We start from the raw sequence: 19,211 nt of genomic DNA on the forward strand, positions 1-19,211 counted from the left end.
GTGATTTATTTATCACTTGATATACATAATATTTAATAACCTGGACACTTTGTAAAAGTCATATATGCATACTTACTATATCACTATTATTGTTGTATATTCTTCATAAATGTCTTTAAATTCTACAAATTGAGGCCAAGGTATTAGATGTATTGCAATTTTCCAAGGCTCTCATGACGTTCTTGTGTATAGATACACACTTAATCTTTATTCATATAGTATTTTAATAAATTGACAGAAATCCAAACATTCTGTTATAAGAAAGGTACATAGAAATAAAGTATAGATTATTCTTGCCAAAATTTCAGTCAGGTGTTGAAGACAGACAAATAAGTATATGACTATAATTTATTAGGTGTAAGTCATACCTTACAAATATACAGGAAGTATGACAACTACAATATTAATAGTTAAGCTAGCCTGGAGGAAATAAAAGGGTAAGGAAAGAATATCTGAAAAAGATGGTATTGAAACAGAACCCCAAGGATATATAGAATTTTATTAAATAAAGGGACATGTCACATATTTGTATAGAAAGTTAATTCTGGCAATAAAGTAGATGATATTAAGGGCATTGGAAGCACAAGATTTGAAGGGAGACTGATTAGGAGGTCACCGTAATAATCCTGGTGAGAACACAAAAATAAAATAATTCTTGAAGATAGTGTGAATGTAAATAAACAGTAAGCCCATGATTTACCAGCAGGGCAATTTATGACAAATTGCTTGATTTTAAGATCTCAGGTTTCTTACATATAATATGTAAATACTATAGATATTCCTCAGGGTTGTTTGAGCTTACGTAGAATAAACTTTGAAAAAAATCCCTTCACACAGTAATTTAACAAAAATAGCAGATTTATATTTGTGAATGTTTAAATGTTTTTTAATTAATCACCATATGCATTGCATCACCTAACACCTAATAAAGTATAAGTTGAGCAGTTACATATGTATGAGGAATGTGCCCTTTATTAATTGTATTAAGTGAAAAATTTAACTTTCCACACATTCAAATTATCTTTTCAAACAGTAATATTTTCTTTGAAACATATACTCTATTACCTCTAATCCATTTAGAACTTTATAGGATGAAGAAATCTTGTACATGATGGACAAATAGGTCATTTTGGAGAGACATGGTAAAAATTTAGATTTTAAAAAGGTGATTAAATATTGATCTTATATAGAGGTTAAAAGGGAAGTGCATTGAGGAAATGCAAGTAAAACTGTCTCAAGCAATTGTGATGCTCAGCACAGTCATTACAGAGATGATGGGACAAAAGGCAGCTAAATAAGACTGTCAACAAGAAAAGTCCTTGTCTGTTAATTTAAAGAAGAATCAAAATGTTATATTAGTATAGAAACAAAGAGTCTAAAAGTATGAAGAAAAATGCATTCTAATGAAAAAACATCTCCTCATATGATGATTAACACTTTATAATTTTGTGTGCATATATATGTATAGATAATCAAGTCAGTTTGATAAATATTACACATGTTTGCAACAAGTATTACCATTATACTCTTGTTACATGCCATTATTACTTTTTAACAATCAGGGGAATAATAGATATCTACACTTAAAATAATCAAATTACCCAATGATAAGAAATAATACATCAAATATACATCCACTATTTCCAAACAGAAATATGATACTAAAAGAACAGTTCAGAACAATACAGATTACCAACATAAAAGTCATTGAAATTTACTTTTTATAAATCAATGTAAATACCTGCACTGAAGCATAAATCCTCTATAATAGCTCAATTTTTATGTATTAGGTAGATACAAAAGTAATTGTGGTTTTTGCCATTAGAAGTAACGGCAAAATAAATAGCAGCTAAGCAGTTTGATTTACATGGTGATATTTCTGTGATCAAATAGTTTATATCAATCATCGAGCTATATACAAAAAAAGTTGCAGATTTATTGTATTTTGCACACTAATGCATATATTTCAACTTCTATATAACCTGAAGGAGAAGTGAAATAACTAATAGAATAAGAGACAGAAAGACTGAGAGGAGAAAGACTGAAAGGAAAGATGCCAGGCACAGTGGCTCACATCTGTAATCCCATCACTTTGGGAGGTCGAGGTGGGTGGATAATCTGGGGTCAGGAGTTTGAGACCATCCTGGTCAACATGGTGAAACCCTGTCTCTACTAAAAATATAAAAATTAGCCAGGCATGGTAGCGAGCACCTGTAATCTCAACTACTCTAGGGACTGAGGCTGGAGAATCGCTTGAACCTGGAAGGTGGAGGTTGCAGCCATAAAACTGAGTCCTACTAAGATAATTATATTCTCAACTACTTTATATGGGGGGAACAATTGGCAAAACAATGTAATGGTTGCTTATGAAAATCCTAAAATTGGGGGTGCCCGAGATGGCCAAATAGGAAGAGCTCCAGCCTCCAGCTGCTAGCATGAGTGACACAGAAGATGGGTGATTTCTGCTTTTTCAACTGAGGTAATGGGATCATCTCACTGGGGCGTGTCAGACAGTCAATGCTGGTCCGCGGGTGCAGCCTGACAGCAAGAGCTGAAGCAGGGTGAGGCATAACCTCACCTGGGAAGCACAAGGGGGAAGGGAATTCCTTTTCCTAGCCAAAGGAAATTGAGGTACCTGGAAAATCAGGTAACTCCCACCCTAATGCTGCGCTTTACCAAGGGTCTTAGCAAATGGCACACCAGAAGATTATATCCCACACCTGGCCCAGAGGGTCCCACGCCCACAGAGCCTCCCTCATTGCTAGCACAGCAGTCTGAGATCTAACTGCAAGGTGGCAGCGAGGCTAGGGGAGGGGTGCCCACCATTGCTGAAGCTTAAGTAGGTAAACAAAGCCGCTGGGAAGCTCGAATTGGGTGGAGTCCACCACAGCTCAAGGAGGCCTGCCTGCCTCTGTAGACTCCGCCTTTGGGGACAGGGCATAGCTAAACAAAAAGCAGCAAAAACTTCTGTCCCTGTCTGACAGCTTTGAAGAGAGCAGTGGTTCTCCCAGCATGGGGGTTGAGATCTGAGAATGGACAGACTGCCTGCTCAAGTGGGTCCCTGACCACTGAGTAGCCTAACTGGGAGACATCCCCCACTAGGTTCAGACGAACACCTCACACCTCACACGGCTGTGTACACTCCTGAGATGAAGCTTCCAGAGCAAGAATGAGACAACAACACTCACTGTTCAGCAATATTCTATCTTCTGCAGCCTCGGCTGCTGGTACACAGGCAAACAAGGTCTGGAGTGGACCTCAAGCAAACTCCAACAGACCTGCAGCTGAGGGTCCTGATTGTTAGAAGGCAAACTAATAAGCAGAAAGGACACCCACACCAAAACCCCATCAGTATGTCACCATCATCAAAGACCAAAGGTAGATAAAACCACAAAGATGGGGAAAAAGAAGTTCAGAAAAGCTGGAAATTCAAAAAATCAGAGTGCATCTCTCCCTCTAAAGGAACACAGCTCATCATCAGCAATGGAACAAAGCTGGACGGAGAATGACTTGACAAGTTGAGAGAAGAAGGCTTCAGTCCATCAAACTTCTCGGAGCTAAAGGAGGAACTATGTACCCAGCACAAAGAAACTAAAAACCTTGAAAAAAGAATGAATGAATGGATAACTAGAATAATCAATGCAGAGAAGACCTTAAAAGAACTGATAGAGATGAAAACCATGACATGAGAACTACGTGACAAATGCACAAGCTTCAGTAACTGACTCGATCAACTGGAAGAAAAAGTATCAGTGATTGAAGATCAAATGAATGAAATGAAGCAAGAAGAGAAGTGTAGAGAAAAAAGAGTAAACAGAAATGAACAAAGCCTCCAAGAAATATGGGATTATGTGAAAAGACCAAATCTACATCTGATTGGTGTACCCGAAAGTGACAGGGAAAATGGAACCAAGTTGGAAAACACTCTGCAGGATATCATCCAGGAGAACTTCCCCAACCTAGTAAGGCAGGCCAACATTCAAATTCAGGAAACACAGAGAATGCCACAAAGATACCACTCGAGAAGGGCAACTACAAGGCACATAATTGTCAGATTCACCAAGATTGAAATGAAGGAAAAAATGTTAAAGGCAGCCAGAGAGAAAGGTCGGGTTACCCACGAAGGGAAGCCCATCAGACTGACAGCAGATCTCTCGGCAGAAACTCTACAAGTCAGAAGAGAGTGGGGGCTAATATTCAACGTTCTTGAAGAAAAGAATTTTCAACCCAGAATTTCATATCCAGCCAAACTAGGTTTCATCAGTGAAGGAGAAATAAAATCCTTTACAGACAAGCAAATGCTTAGAGATTTTATCACCACCAGGCCTGCCCTACAAGAGATCCTGAAGGAAGCACTAAACATGGAAAAGAACAACCAGTACCAGTCATTGCAAAAACATGCCAAATATAAAGACCATTGATGCTAGAAAGAAACTGCATCAACTAACGAGCAAACTAACCAGCTAATATCATAATGACAGGATCAAGTTAACACATAACAATATTAACCTTAAATGTAAATTGACTAAATGGTCCAATTAAAAGACACCAAATGGCAAATTGGATAAAGAGTCAAGACCCATCAGTTTGCTGTATTCAGGAGACCAATCTCACATGCAGAGACACACATAGGCTCAAAATACAGGGATGGAGGAAGATCTACCAAGCAAATGGAGAACAAAAAAAAGCAGGGGTTGCAATCCTAGTCTCTGATAAAACAGACTTTAAACCATCAAAGATCAAGAGACAAGGTCATTACCTAATGGTAAAGGGATCAATTCATCAGGAAGAGCTAACTATCCTAAATATATATGCACCCAATACAGGAGCACCCAGATTCATAAAGCACATACTTAGAGACTTACAAAGAGACTTAGACTCCCAAACAATAATAATGGGAGACTTTAATACCCCACTGTCAACATTAGACAGATCAACGAGACAGAAAGTTAACAGGAATATCCAGGAATTGAACTGAACTCTGCAACAAATGGACCTAATAGACATCTACAGAATTCTCCACTGCAAATCAACAGAATATACATTCTTCTCAGCACCACATCACACTTATTCCAAAATTGACCACATAATTGGAAGTAAAGCACTCCTCAGCAAATGTAAAAGAACAGAAATTATAACAAACTGTCTCTCAGACCACAGTGCAATCAAACTAGAACTCAGGACTAAGAAACTCAATCAAAACCGCTCAACTACATGGAAACTGAACAACCTGCTCCTAAATGACTACTGGGTACATAACAAAATAAAGGCAGAAATAAAGATGTTCTTTGAAACCAATGAGAACAAAGATACAACATATCAGAATCTCTGTGACACATTTAAAGCAGTGTGTAGAGGGAAATTTATAGCACTAAATGTCCACAAGACAAAGCAGGAAATATCTAAAATTGACACCCTAACATCACAATTAAAAGAACTAGAGAAGCAAAAGCAAACACATTCAAAAGCTAGCAGAAGGCAAGAAATAACTAAGATCAGAGCAGAACTGAGGGAGATAGAGACACAAAAAACCCTCCAAAAAATCAATGAATACAGGAGGTGGTTATGTGAAAAGATCAACAAAATTGATAGACTGCTAGCAAGACTAATGAAGAAGACAAGAGAGAAGAATCAAATAGATGCAATAAAAAATGATAAAGGGGATATCACCACCGACCCCACAGAAATGCAAACTACCATCAGAGAATACTATAAACACCTCTACGCAAATAAACTAGAAAACCTAGAAGAAAAGGATAATATCCTGGACACTTACACTCTCCCAAGACTAAACCAGGAAGAAGTTAAATCCCTGAATGGACCAATAGCAGGCTCTGAAATTGAGGCAATAATTAATAGCCTACCAACCAAAAAAATCCAGGACCAGACGGATTCACCGCTGAATTCCACCAGAGGTACAAGGAGGGGCTGGTACCATTCCTTCTGAAACTATTCCAATCAATAGAAAAAGAGGGACTCCTCTCTAACTCATTTTATGAGGCCAACATCATCCTGATACCAAAGCCTGGCAGAGACACAACAAAAAAACAGAATTTTAGACCAATATTCCTGATGAACATTGATGCAAAAATCCTCAATAAAATACTGGCAAACCAAATCCAGCAGCACATCAAAAAGCTTATCCACCATGATCAAGTGGGCTTCTTCCCTGGGATGCAAGGCTGGTTCAACATATGCAAATCAATAAATGTAATCCAGCATATAAACAGAATCAAAGACAAAAACCAAATAATGATCTCGATAGATGCAGAAAAGGCCTTTGACAAAATTAAATAGCCATTCATGCTAAAAGTTCTCAATAAATTCGGCATTGATGGAACATATCTCAAAATAATAAGAGCTATTTATGACAAACCCACAGCCAATATCATACTGAATGGGCAAAAACTGGAAGCATTCCCTTTGAAAACTGGCACAAGACAGGGATGCCCTCTCTCACCACTCCTATTCAACATAGTGTTGGAAGTTCTGGCTAGGGCAATCAGGCAAGAGAAAGAAATAAAGTATTCAGTTAGGAAAAGAAGAAGTCAAATTGTCCCTGTTTGCAGATGATATGATTGTATATTTAGAAAACCCCATCATCTCAGTCCAAAATCTCCTTAAGCTGATAAGCAACTTCAGCAAAGTCTCAGGATACAAAGTCAATGTGCAAACTTCCAAGCATTCTTATACACCAGTAACAGACAAACAGAGAGCCAAATCATGAATGAACTCCCATTCACAATAGCTTCAAAGAGAATAAAATACCTAGGAATCCAACTTACAAGGGATGTCAAGGACCTCTTCAAGGAGAACTACAAACCACTGCTCAGTGAAATAAAAAGAGGACACAAATGGAAGAACATACCATGCTCATGGATAGGAAGAATCAATATTGTGAAAATGGCCATACTGCCCAAGGTAATTTATAGATTCAATGCCATCCCCATTAAGCTACCAATGACTTTCTTCACAGAATTGGAAAAAACTGCTTTAAAGTTCATATGGAACCAAAAAAGACCCCACATTGCCAAGACAACACTAAGCCAAAAGAACAAAGATGGAGGCATCACACTACCTGACTTCAAACTATGCTACAAGGCTACAGTAACCAAAACAGCATGGTACTGGTACCAAAACAGAGATATAGACCAATGGAACAGAACAGAGCCCTCAGAAATAATACCACACATCTACAGCCATCTGATCTTTGACAAAACTGACAAAAACAAGAAATGGGGAAAGGATTCCCTATTTAATAAATGGTGCTGAGAAAACTGGCTAGCCATAAGTAGAAAGCTGAAACTGGATCCTTTCCTTACTCCTTATACGAAAATTAATTCAAGATGGATTAGAAACTTAAATGTTAGACCTAAAACCATAAAAACCCTAGAAGAAAACCTAGGTAATACCATTCAGGACATAGACATGGGCAAGGACTTCATGTTTAAAACACCAAAAGCAACAGCAACAAAAGCCAAAATTGACAAATGGGATTTAATTAAACTAAAGAGTTTCTGCACAGCAAAAGACACTACCATCAGAGTGAACAGGCAACCTACAGAATGGGAGAAAATTTTTGCAATCTACTCATCTGACAAAGGACTAATATCCAGAACCTACAAAGAACTCAAACAAATTTACAAGAAAAAAACAAACATCCCTATCAAAAAGTGGGCAAAGGATATGAACAGACATTTCTCAAAAGAAGACATTCATACAGCCAATAGACACATGAAAAAATGCTCATCACTCACCATCAGAGAAATGCTAATCAAAACCACAATGAGATACCATCTCACACCAGTTAGAATGGCAATCATTAAAAAGTCAGGAAACAACAGGTGCTGGAGAGGATGTGGAGAAACAGGAACACTTTTACACTGTTGGTGGGACTATAAACTAGTTCAACCATTGTGGAAAACAGTGTGGCGATTCCTCAGGGATCTAGAACTAGAAATACCATTTGACCCAGCCATCCCATTACTGGGTATATACCCAGTATCATGTTGCTGTAAAGACACATGCACACGTATGTTTATTGCAGCACTATTCACAATAGCAAAGACTTGGAATCAACCCAAATGTCCATCAGTGACAGACTGGATTAAGAAAATGTGTCACATATACACCATGGCATACTATGCAGCCATAAAAAAGGATGAGTTCGTGTCCTTTGTAGGGACATGGATGCAGCTGGAAACCATCATTTTCAACAAACTATGACAGGAACAGAAAACCAAACACCACATGTTCTCACTCATAGGTGGGAATTGAACAATGAGATCACTTGGACACAGGAAGGAGAACATCACACACCGGGGCCTATTGTGGGGAGGGTAGAGAGGGGAGGGATAGCATTAGGAGATATACCTAATGTAAATGATGAGTTAATGGGTGCAGCACACCAACATGGCACATGTATACATATGTAACAAACCTGCACGTTGTGCACATGTACCGTAGAACTTAAAGTATAATAATAAAAAGAAAATATACTATTCAAGGGATGCAAACCCCATATACACAGAGGGGCAAATTTTCATTTAAGTGGTTCCATAGGGCCACCTGTGGGACTTGAGTGTGCATGGAATTCAGTCTATACAGAGGTTCTGGAGTCAATTCTGTGGGCATACTGAGGGATACCTGTATTTAAAAGACTGAACTTCATAATTGGATTAAAGACACTATCCAAAACACAGAAGCATTATATAAGGACAAATAGAAAAGAAAGGATCTTTTTTTTTTTTTTTAAGAGTAGTTACAGTTTCTCCAATTTCACAAAATCTCAGTATAGAGGATTGTAAGTACATTTACAAAAATTGTCCTGATTTTACTTCCAGAAGTTTTTTCTTTCTCATTTGAAGAAGCTAGCAAGCTAATAATTTACCTACTATGATCTCTAAAGAAGTCACAATTTAAGGATGCACATTAAATAAAGTTATCTCAATTCTCCAGCTGGAAGAGACCAAGTAAGGAAAAATATACGGGCACCATCTCATATGTGGTCTGTTGCTAGAGGAAGTATTGTTATATACGAATCTTGGTGACATCCAAGGAATATGTGGCCACACCCGATTTTCAAACCACATGTCATTTTGAGTATTACTAATCTCCTAATAAGCCCCTATTACCATGCCACAAATTGGGATTAATAGGCAGTCATAATCACAGACTTTTAATTAAGTTATACCTCACCCCAATCATATTGCAAACTTCACTGTTTTATTAGGAAAACTACTAAACAACATAGGTCTACATGATGGAATTTAGTAGTTTTTCTGGTTGGTAAAGTGTACTCTGTCAAGGATTTCTAATTCTTCCAATGAAGAATGATATCCTGGTGTATGTGATAAAAAATTAGAGTTGAAAAATCCTTAACCTTAATGTCCCAAAACTGTTTCTGTGATTTTTATATTAGAAACACAGATTTATTATTACAGACAAAATGCCAGTTACTAGTAATTTTGCTTTCTGTATTTTTTTTAAAGAACAAAAAAGAAATTTCAACTAATTAGTCAAAGAGAAAGTGAAATAAGGAATTTCTATCATATTACTACCTAAAATTATTTCAAATTTAAACCAGAATTAGTCTAGTCTTAATGTGATTATTTTTAATAATGAATTCCAGTAGAAGTTATACTTGTTTGAAGACAGGGCAATTGGTTCATCTTCGACCAAAGTACATGCTAATATCTTAAAACTTCAAGATGGCTTTTTTCCAATATGACATACACCATGCTGTTAAACCAGTCACAGGGTAGGGCATTTATTTATGTCCAATTGATTTTTCACTTTAGAGTGGTCAGCTGAAATCTCGTCTACATTTAAATATGAACATTTAAAGTCCTCTGACCTATAAAATTTTAAATGATGTCAGATGAATACTGGGAAAAGTATTTTCCAGATATGCTAACACAGCATTTTGCTATTTTTTTATTGTGTAGCTTAACATATTAAATTTTGTTTATCTTCTTTTCCTATCCTTTAGAACAGGGATGTCTAATCTTTTGGTTTCCCTGGGCCACACTGGAAGATTAAGAATTGTTGGGGGTCACACATAAAATGACTAACACTAAGGTTAGCTGATGTGCTTTAAAAAAATCGCAAAAAATGCTCATAATGTTTTAAGAAGGTTTATGAATTTGTGTTGGGCAGCATTCAAAGCTGTCCTGGGCCACATGCAGCCTTCGGGCTGTGGGTTAGACAAGCTTACTTTAGACTCTGTTGTTCAGGAGCAGGTAAGACCCTTTATTCATCATGTTATCCCTACTCCAGAGGTTGGCATAAGTAGGTACTTAGTTTATGATTAAAGAGGAAACATTTTAAAAATTCTAAATTGTATTACATTATTTTTCTCCCCCGTCACCCCTTACACTTGTAAAACACTACCTAGGTACTATAAAAATCACTTTGTCTCCTTTAAGTCCACAAACTACTCACATTCAGATTAAATCCATATAATATAAGGAATGTTTAAGGTTCAATACCTATCTGCTTTTAACTTTATGCTTCATTGTGCAGATCAGTATCATTCTCAGTTCATTATATTCATCATACCTCTTTTTAATGACTTCTGTTATGTATCCCAAATGCTTCTGTCTTTCAGTCACTTTTTGCTATATTAAAAAAAAAATTACCTTAGATGTTAGTTGCAATTTTACCAGTATTTCTCATTCAGGAAAAGTCAAAGATATCGATGCAAAATAGAAAGCATATTCACTAACAAAAATTTCACTTCTATTACTTTCTCCACCCAATAACACCTTTTTTTCTACCTTTCAGAGATCATAGCTGCTACAATTAGATTCCATGCTAGAGAGATTCTGAAAGAGGTCACTAATCCTCTTTTCACCTGGACTCCCGATCTTGTTGACTGAAACTTATATTACCCAACACTCCCATATTTTTCTTAGTAGCCTTGTTATTTATCTGCTCCCCTTTTTTTGACTAATATTTTAATGTATGTAGGTCTTTCTTGACTGCTTTGCCTGTAGAATATTTCAGACTTTTTCTAAATAGAACTGCCTTGTTGTCATCAATGTAAAATCTAGCACTTGAGGAGAGATAAGCATGATATCATCTGTCTGAATATACACTCAACATACCACAATAGTAAATCACAGAGACTAAGATTTTATGTTTTTTGGTTGAAAGTAATACTATCAGTATACTTGTCTATGTGAAACTTCTGTGTGGATTTTCAGTTTTCCATATCAGAGCTTTATATAGAATTTTCTTATTATAGAAGATAAAAGCCACGAGGATTCTTATATTTTTATCTTTTGAATGATTTTTGCATAGTAAATCCTTCATGATACTGGAGAAGATAAAAGTAGAACCATTTTGACTGAAGTGAGATAGACAGGTGTCCCTGAAGCCTAGATTGCATTCTCATATTGGCTCTCCTCGACTGTCTATTGGTCACTATCTTGTTTAGTTTGAATAAAACTAGCGTCTTTGGATATTTACATTTGAAGAAAACCAAGGTCTAGTGATATGCAAATAAGTTACAGACCTGGAATTGAAAATATTTCCTGATATGCAGTCTAATGTACAATCTATGGATGTTCATGTAAACAGGTATTAATTTTTAAGTTAATATCATTGGTCTGAATCTCCTTATCAGTGTCATTCTTCCTTGTTCTCTCAAGTAACAACACTGTTACCATAATACTAGAAAGAGCAATCATTTAATGTCAAGTTTTAATTGTCTACTGTAATATCATAAAAATATTATGCATCAGTAAAGTATCAGATATAATGCTGATAAAATACATTAACTTACATTTGTTTGGTAACTCTGATTTAAAAACAAAACAAAACCTTTATGTTTATTACCTTTTCTCTTCTCACAATAATTATGAGAGTCAGTTTCTATTATATCTATTTTAAAGATTGAAGTAAACAATCATAAGATCATACATTTTGTAAGTTGCAGTGTTCAGACTCAAACTCAGGAAAGAAGCAATCTCAGAGCTCTCACCAGTATACCATATTATACTAAAGTCATTTCTCGTTTTCAGATAAGTGCAAACATTCACTCACACACAGAGCAGTGGAATTTCCCAGAAGCTTTTCCTCCAGCGCTCTGAGATCAGGAATATAGTTCCAGATATGTAAGATGAATAAGTTCTGGAGATCTCCTGTGTAATAGTGTGCCTATAGTTAATGATATTGTATTATACACTTCAGTTTTTAAAGGGATAAATTGCTAAGTTTCCTTAGCACAATAAATAAAAATTAGAGGAAAAGGAATGTCAGTTGCTTATCTTAATACTTTATATCCACTAGAGAATAAAAGTTATAGGTAAAGATTTTGACCTTAAAAAGCAAAATGAATTTCCATTACACTCACATGCGCATGTGTGCGTGCACACATACACACACACACACGCCATCTCCTCATGTCTAAGAGTAATCTTATATTGTTATAAATATCTGGGGGAATTTTTAATGTTTTCTTTAAGCTTATTTCTGTTCTGAGAATAAGCAATAAAGTGAATAAAAGCTTAGCAGGAGAAAAAAATAAACCATCTATGTTGATGTTATATATAGTCCTTTAGTCTTAATTCTGGCAATTTAGACAAGTGTTATGAGATCAGAAGCATGTGTAGTTTATCTTAACATACTTGTCGTCCTCGCATAATTTTAATAACCAAAAATATAAATGCTATAGAGAAGTGAAATTGATAGGCTTTCTATTATTCTAGCATTGAATAACAGTCTAGCTTTAAATGTCATTATTATAGCATGCTTTTAGAGATTATCTTTCCTGTATCTGACAAAATTAGCCAGAAGTAGAGTGACTGGTGCAATTTACATAGACATGCTTCTTAGGAAGCAAATCATCATAGAAAGCTGAAGAATGAAATCTGTTCCATTTATGATGTGACACTTGTCAAAATTCATTTTTATTAAAGCTGGGTAAGTGGGTATTATTTAATGTAATTAAATAGCTACAAACAATAGGAAAAATTAGAATTTTTGAATTAAAATAGAGCAAAGGTGGTTGCAGGAAAGATAACATGACTCAGAAACTGTTCATTCTTCAAGTAGATTGAGAAATAAAGCAGTTAATATGTATAACCATCCTTTGGGCTAAACTAAATGTGCAAAGGGCATCTTTCCTCAGGGAAAAGGGGATAGCATAACATGGTTCTCAAGACTTCAGGGAAGATCTGAGAGCTTCCATATTGTCCCTCAAATACCTGACCCATGATATTCATACTTCAAATACCTTGCATAATGAAAACGCCCTTCAGATAGTCTTCTAAGCCATAATCAATTAAGTAATATTTTGTGTGAATTGATATTACAACAGACTTTAAAGAGAAGAAAAAAAATTGAATTTGATAGTTGGGATTAAGGGAATATTGATAGCATCAAAAGTCACTATATACTATATGTTCTACATTTGGCCTAAAATTGATGCTGGTCAGTATAATTAAACTCCTCACTTATAGTAATAAATTCATAATTTATGTAACTCTCTGTGAGAAGATGCATATGATGCGTATCTATAAAAGCTGTCAGATGTAAACATTTCAGATACACACACACACACACTTTGGTTTTCTATATTAAATTCACACTTCTGTTTTCTCAAGCAACCCCTCTATTCATCTCTGCCCTTTAAAGCACCTCTGATTTGTCTTGCTTAAGCTAATGTGATTTACAATTAGCATTATTATAATTATGTGGCTTTATTTCTATCAAAAGTTTTCTTGACAAATTAGTTTCTCACTTTGATTCAATATTAAAATATGGTCTTCTGTGACAAAAGTCCTTAACAGCAAACACTCTTTTCACACCAAAAAAGTGAGACTAAGATAATTGACAAAATGCAAGAAGGTTGAAGATATGTACTTTCTTATTGGATCTTTGATCTTTACTTCCTTCACTTTTTGAGTTCTTTATCTATTGGCAATAAAATCTTTTTGTTTATTGTATGTTTTGAAAATTTTATCCTAGTTTGTCAATTGCCTTTTGATTTTACTTAAGGTATTTGTGTCATGCAATTCATTTATTTTTTATTTTTTATTTTTTATTGAGACAGAATCTTGCTCTGTCTCCCAGGCTGGAGTGCAGTGGTGCGATCTCAGCTCACTGCAAGCTCCGCCTCTTGGGTTCACGCCATTCTCCTGCCTCAGTCTCCCGAGTAGCTGAGACTACAGGCGCATGCCACCACGCCCAGCTAATTTTTTGTAATTTTAGTAGAGACGGTGTTTCCCCATTTTAGCCAGGATGGTCTCGATCTCCTGACCTTCTGATTCGCCCCCCTTGGCCTCCCAAAGTGCTGGGATTACAGGCATGAGCCACAGTGCCCGGCCACAAATGTTTTTAATACTTATGTAGTCACAAGCTGGGCTCGGTGGCTCACGCCTGTAATACCAGCACTTTGGGAGGCCAAGGTGGGCGGATCATGAGGTCAGGAGATGGAGACCATCCTGGCTAACACGGTGAAACCCCATCTTTACTAAAAAAAAAAACAAAAAAAAAAACAAAAAAATAGCCGGGGGGGAGGAGGGCGCCTGTAGTCCCAGCTACTTGGGAGGCTGAGGCAGGAGAATGGCATGAATCCGGGAGGCGGAGATTGCAGTGAGCCGAGATGGTGCCACTGCACTCCAGCCTGGGAGACAGAGCAAGACTCTGTCTCCAAAAAAAAAAAAAAAAAAAAAAAACAAAAATATATATATATATATATATAGCCACAGTAAATCATATATTGTCTGGATTTTTAGTCATATTACAAAGACTTTCACTGCTTCACATTTAAAGAGGAATTTGCCCATCTATTATTCTAGTCTTCTATGGCTTATTTTGTTTTTGCATTTAGATGCTTAATCCATTTGGAGTTTATGTATGGTTTGAGATATTTTATCTAAAGGCTGTCAGATGTCATGGTACCACTTATTTAAAAGCTCATCTTTCTACAGTGATTTCAAATGTTTGTTGTGTTAATTACTCAATTTTCATAGATAGATAGATAGATAGATAGATAGATAGATAGATAGATAGATAGAGGTATATATATCCATGTGCCAGTAGTACACTGTTTTCATTACAGCGAATGTTTATACTGTGTTTTGGTATTAATAGGTCTTTTGATCCTAGGGCTGCTGTAACAAAGTACAACCAACCAGGAGCTGAAAACAATAGAAATTTATTCTCTCACAATAATGGAAGCTAGAAGTCCTAAATCAAAGTGTTGGAGGTACCATGTTATCTTTCAGGGTAATTGAGAAGAAGCTGGTCCATGCCCTTCTCTTAGCTTCTGGTGAAGCTACACATCCATGGCACTCTTTAGCTTGTAGACATACTACTCCTATCTCTGCCTCCATCAACACATAGTATTCTCCCTGCGAGTCTATCTCTGTATCTTTTCTTTTAATGACACTAGTTATATTAGATTAAGGGTTCAACCTATTCCATTATTATTTAATTAATTATATGTGCAATAATCTTATTTCCAAATGTCATACATTGATGTTCCAAAGGTTATGATTTCATATATATTAATGAGAGACAAAATTAAACCCATAACACCACTACCACATCATAGTTTATGGTTTGTGTGTTTATTTCCTCCGGTGTTTACCTGGCTATTGTTGATTTGAATGTTTGGTTTTCCTTATAAACTCCAAAATCATCTTCTTCAAGTCCAAAAATAGCTGGTTGGAAGTTTTATTGGAGTTAGGTTGTATTTATAAATTAATTTAGAGAGATCGTATATCTTTATTCTATAATCTTATCCAAGAACAGTGTTTATTCCATTTGTTCAAATCTATTATTATTTTTTAACATTTTAACAGTATTTTAAATATTTTTTCACCTAGGTTTTATGCATTCTTATCAAATGTGGAAAGGGGTAGGATTTGATGTGTGAAATTGTCTCCTTGTTTATATCGACTTTTTTTATTTTAAAATATTTTTATATTAGTGTGTTTTACAAGAGTTTTAGCTTATTGGCACCCTTTTCTGTTAGTTTAGTACTTTAGTGACAATATTTTTGTTTGTTTGCTTCTTTAATTTAGTGGTGGGTATGGGTTGCCCACAACACCAAAAGTTAGCTCTGATTTTTTGGTTTTCAACTTTTGTTTTTCTCTTTCTTTGCTGAAGAGTGGCTATTTCTTTCACTTTGCCTTTTTAAAAAATCTCCCAAAGCTATGTGTTTAGAAGACAATCTATTTAAAACATGCCTGTCTTTTAGAAGCATCTTTTACTGGCATACAGCTTCAATTTTCCCAGAAGTTTTCTGGGAATATGTGCTTATTCATATCAGTAAGTTAGTCTATAACAAGGTTTCTATTAATATGCTCATAGGAAATGGTTAAGGTGCCATGTGGTACCAGGAAGATTCTTAACTGATATACCAACATTAAATGATCTACCAACACTAAATACCTTTATTGATTTTCATGTCATATAAATGCAAATTCTGTCCAGTTAGTAGAAATGACTCTCCATTTTTACCTCTTCAGTGGTATTAATATTAGTCATGTACCAGCTATCGTACAGTGTGTTGGCTTTAAAAACGTGACATGGTCCTGATTCTGGCAAACAGAGCCCAGAAAGAGGCTTTTTTAAAAACATGATCCTGCCACAGTGTTTTTCTTCTTTACAGTAGTCTACTAGACTGTGTATTTGATAACTAAGATGCTTTTTAAATATATATGCTTGTAATTTGATCATTAAAATGATTAGACTGTCTAAAGCTGTTTGTCCCATTGAAGACAATCAGGTACTTAAAAAATATCTGATGGAAAGCTGACGTATATTAACAATAAATAAAAATCATACTGAAATAAATACAACTATGATTTGCAAACTACAATTTTCAGATGATCCTCATTTAAAAGAAAAACATAATGTGAGAAAATTACATCCGATTAAAGGCTTTAGACATTTTCTCAGAGTATATTTCAAGTAAATTCTACCTTAACATACATTATTGACATTTTATGTGTTTAGAAGACAGTCTCTTTAAAACATGTGTGTCTTTTAAAAGCATATTTTACTGGCATACACCTTGAGTTGTTTGTTGAAGGGATATGTTTGCAAATATTGAAACACAAAAATAGACATATTCAAAAGTTTTTCAGGGGGCAGCCAGTTTTTACTATCTGTTTGATTAAAATACATACTATATCACTTTTAAATTAATAAAACATTTATAACTTTGAATTTTATAATAAAACAAATCAAGATTATCATCACATATGCCCTAATGGTGTGTGTTATATAAAACTGTTAAAATTATTAAATGTGTGTTAAGTGTGTACTCAAAGCACTGCATAATTTTATATCCCAGAGGGTGTTTAAATAATCTTTTACTGTATTACTCAAGTATCTCCACAGTAAAGACATATGTCAAAACAAACTCTCAGGGCACAAAACAAGAAACTTTTATAATGATATTAGAAGATTCTGCAAAATACAACCCTAACTACCAAAAAGGAAATTTTTCTTACTTTTTGAATTAATTAACTTTAATAAACTTGTATTTTCAAGCAGGCATAATTTATACATATTCAAGCAATTTCAGAAATGTCGCTTGGATCATTGGGACATAGAGCACCTTTTCTATTCCCTGATTATTCATTCATGGTCTTGTTAACTCAAGAATCATTCTACTTACAAGAGGACTGGCTCAATCTGCTGTCCTGATCTCTTCAGACTACTCTGAATGCCTTTTCTTCCCCTTTCTTTGTTCTGTTTCTGTCCCGCTTATTCTCTCATGGCCCTCTTAATTACATTCTGTTCCAATGAAATATATCTTCTTTCCACTATCTAATTAAATTGATCTAATTAAATTTTATTTTAAGTTATATTTGTGCCATGTTTCAATTAAATATTGCAAAGGAAGTCAGGATTGAGAAGAGACCTAGAAGCAAGTGAGAAATATGTGAGTAATATTTCCAGATAATCTATACTATTCCTTAAATGATAAATGAAATTTATAAAAGTATCATAGAGATACAAGTTAAATAAAACACATCTGAATTTTTTTCAAAACATTAGGGGATCAAAACGTACAATCAAAGGTGGCATCAAATTAAATTCAATGTCTTCAACCCAAGAAAAAATAAACAAATAGTAGAGACATCTTTCATTTTCCCACATTTCACCTCGAAGTTGCCTTTGCAGTTGAAGAGAGGTTGGCATTCATGTGAAGAACATTCCTTGCTATCCGTTGTGATTAGATTATTATACTCAATGTGACAAATCTTGAATTAGAAACAAATATTGGGAAAATTAATATGGAAGGATATTCTCTTACCTTTGGCCATTAAATAATCAGTATTCTTAGACTGAGGATAGGTTACAACTTTAGGCCACAATTTAAAATTTTGTAAATAGTAACTTCCCCAGCTTATTATAGTTGTACATTCATTCCTGTGATCCTTGGTATGTTTATCTTGTCATTTTTCTCTCTTTCATATATATACCCTATACTAATAATTTTTTGAACAGAATATGAAAGAGCAAAACAAAGTGTTTTACCTATCAACTATTCACAAGCTGAGTACTCCAATTTCTATAGTCCTCTCAACTAACAATTGAGCTTTGATCAATAGTAATAGAATTAAAACTTGAGATAAAATAAACACAAATTCTATCCTACAGTAAGACAAAGAGTTATTATTATGAAACACTTTTGTTTTGGCAACATTTATCCAATTTTATTTTCTATTACTATGATATATAAATATTTTGTTTTTTCCAATTTCACCTTTACAATTTTAGTCGTTTCTCTTGTTGCAACATCTAAAGAATTGATAAACATTATAGATGATTTAAAAGAAATATTTTATCTTGCAGGCATAATTTAAAAAGTCCAACTTTCTCTCTCTTTCTCTCTCTCCATATATATATATGGCCATAAAACATATGGAATCTGGTGACCCACATGAATTTCAAAATTGTTTTGTAAAGGTATATGATTTGCTTTATCTCATAATTCTATCTTTTGGGTAAGAAATAAAACCAGCAATGTAGTTTAAATAAACTAACAGTAAATAATATTTAAAATATAATTAAACATTAAAACATAGAAAAGGTGAATCTTTTCTAAAATTTAGAGTTTCTCTACACATAAGGCTAATTAACATTATTCCAAGTAATAATTAGTAGTCAGCAGTATATTTTACTTTTCACAAATCATGCTGTAATGGAAACAGAACTTAATTCAGTTTTGAAGACTTGTG

Source organism: Macaca mulatta, chromosome 3 (assembly GCF_049350105.2).
Source record: "Macaca mulatta isolate MMU2019108-1 chromosome 3, T2T-MMU8v2.0, whole genome shotgun sequence".
Classification (NCBI taxonomy): Eukaryota; Metazoa; Chordata; class Mammalia; order Primates; family Cercopithecidae; genus Macaca; species Macaca mulatta.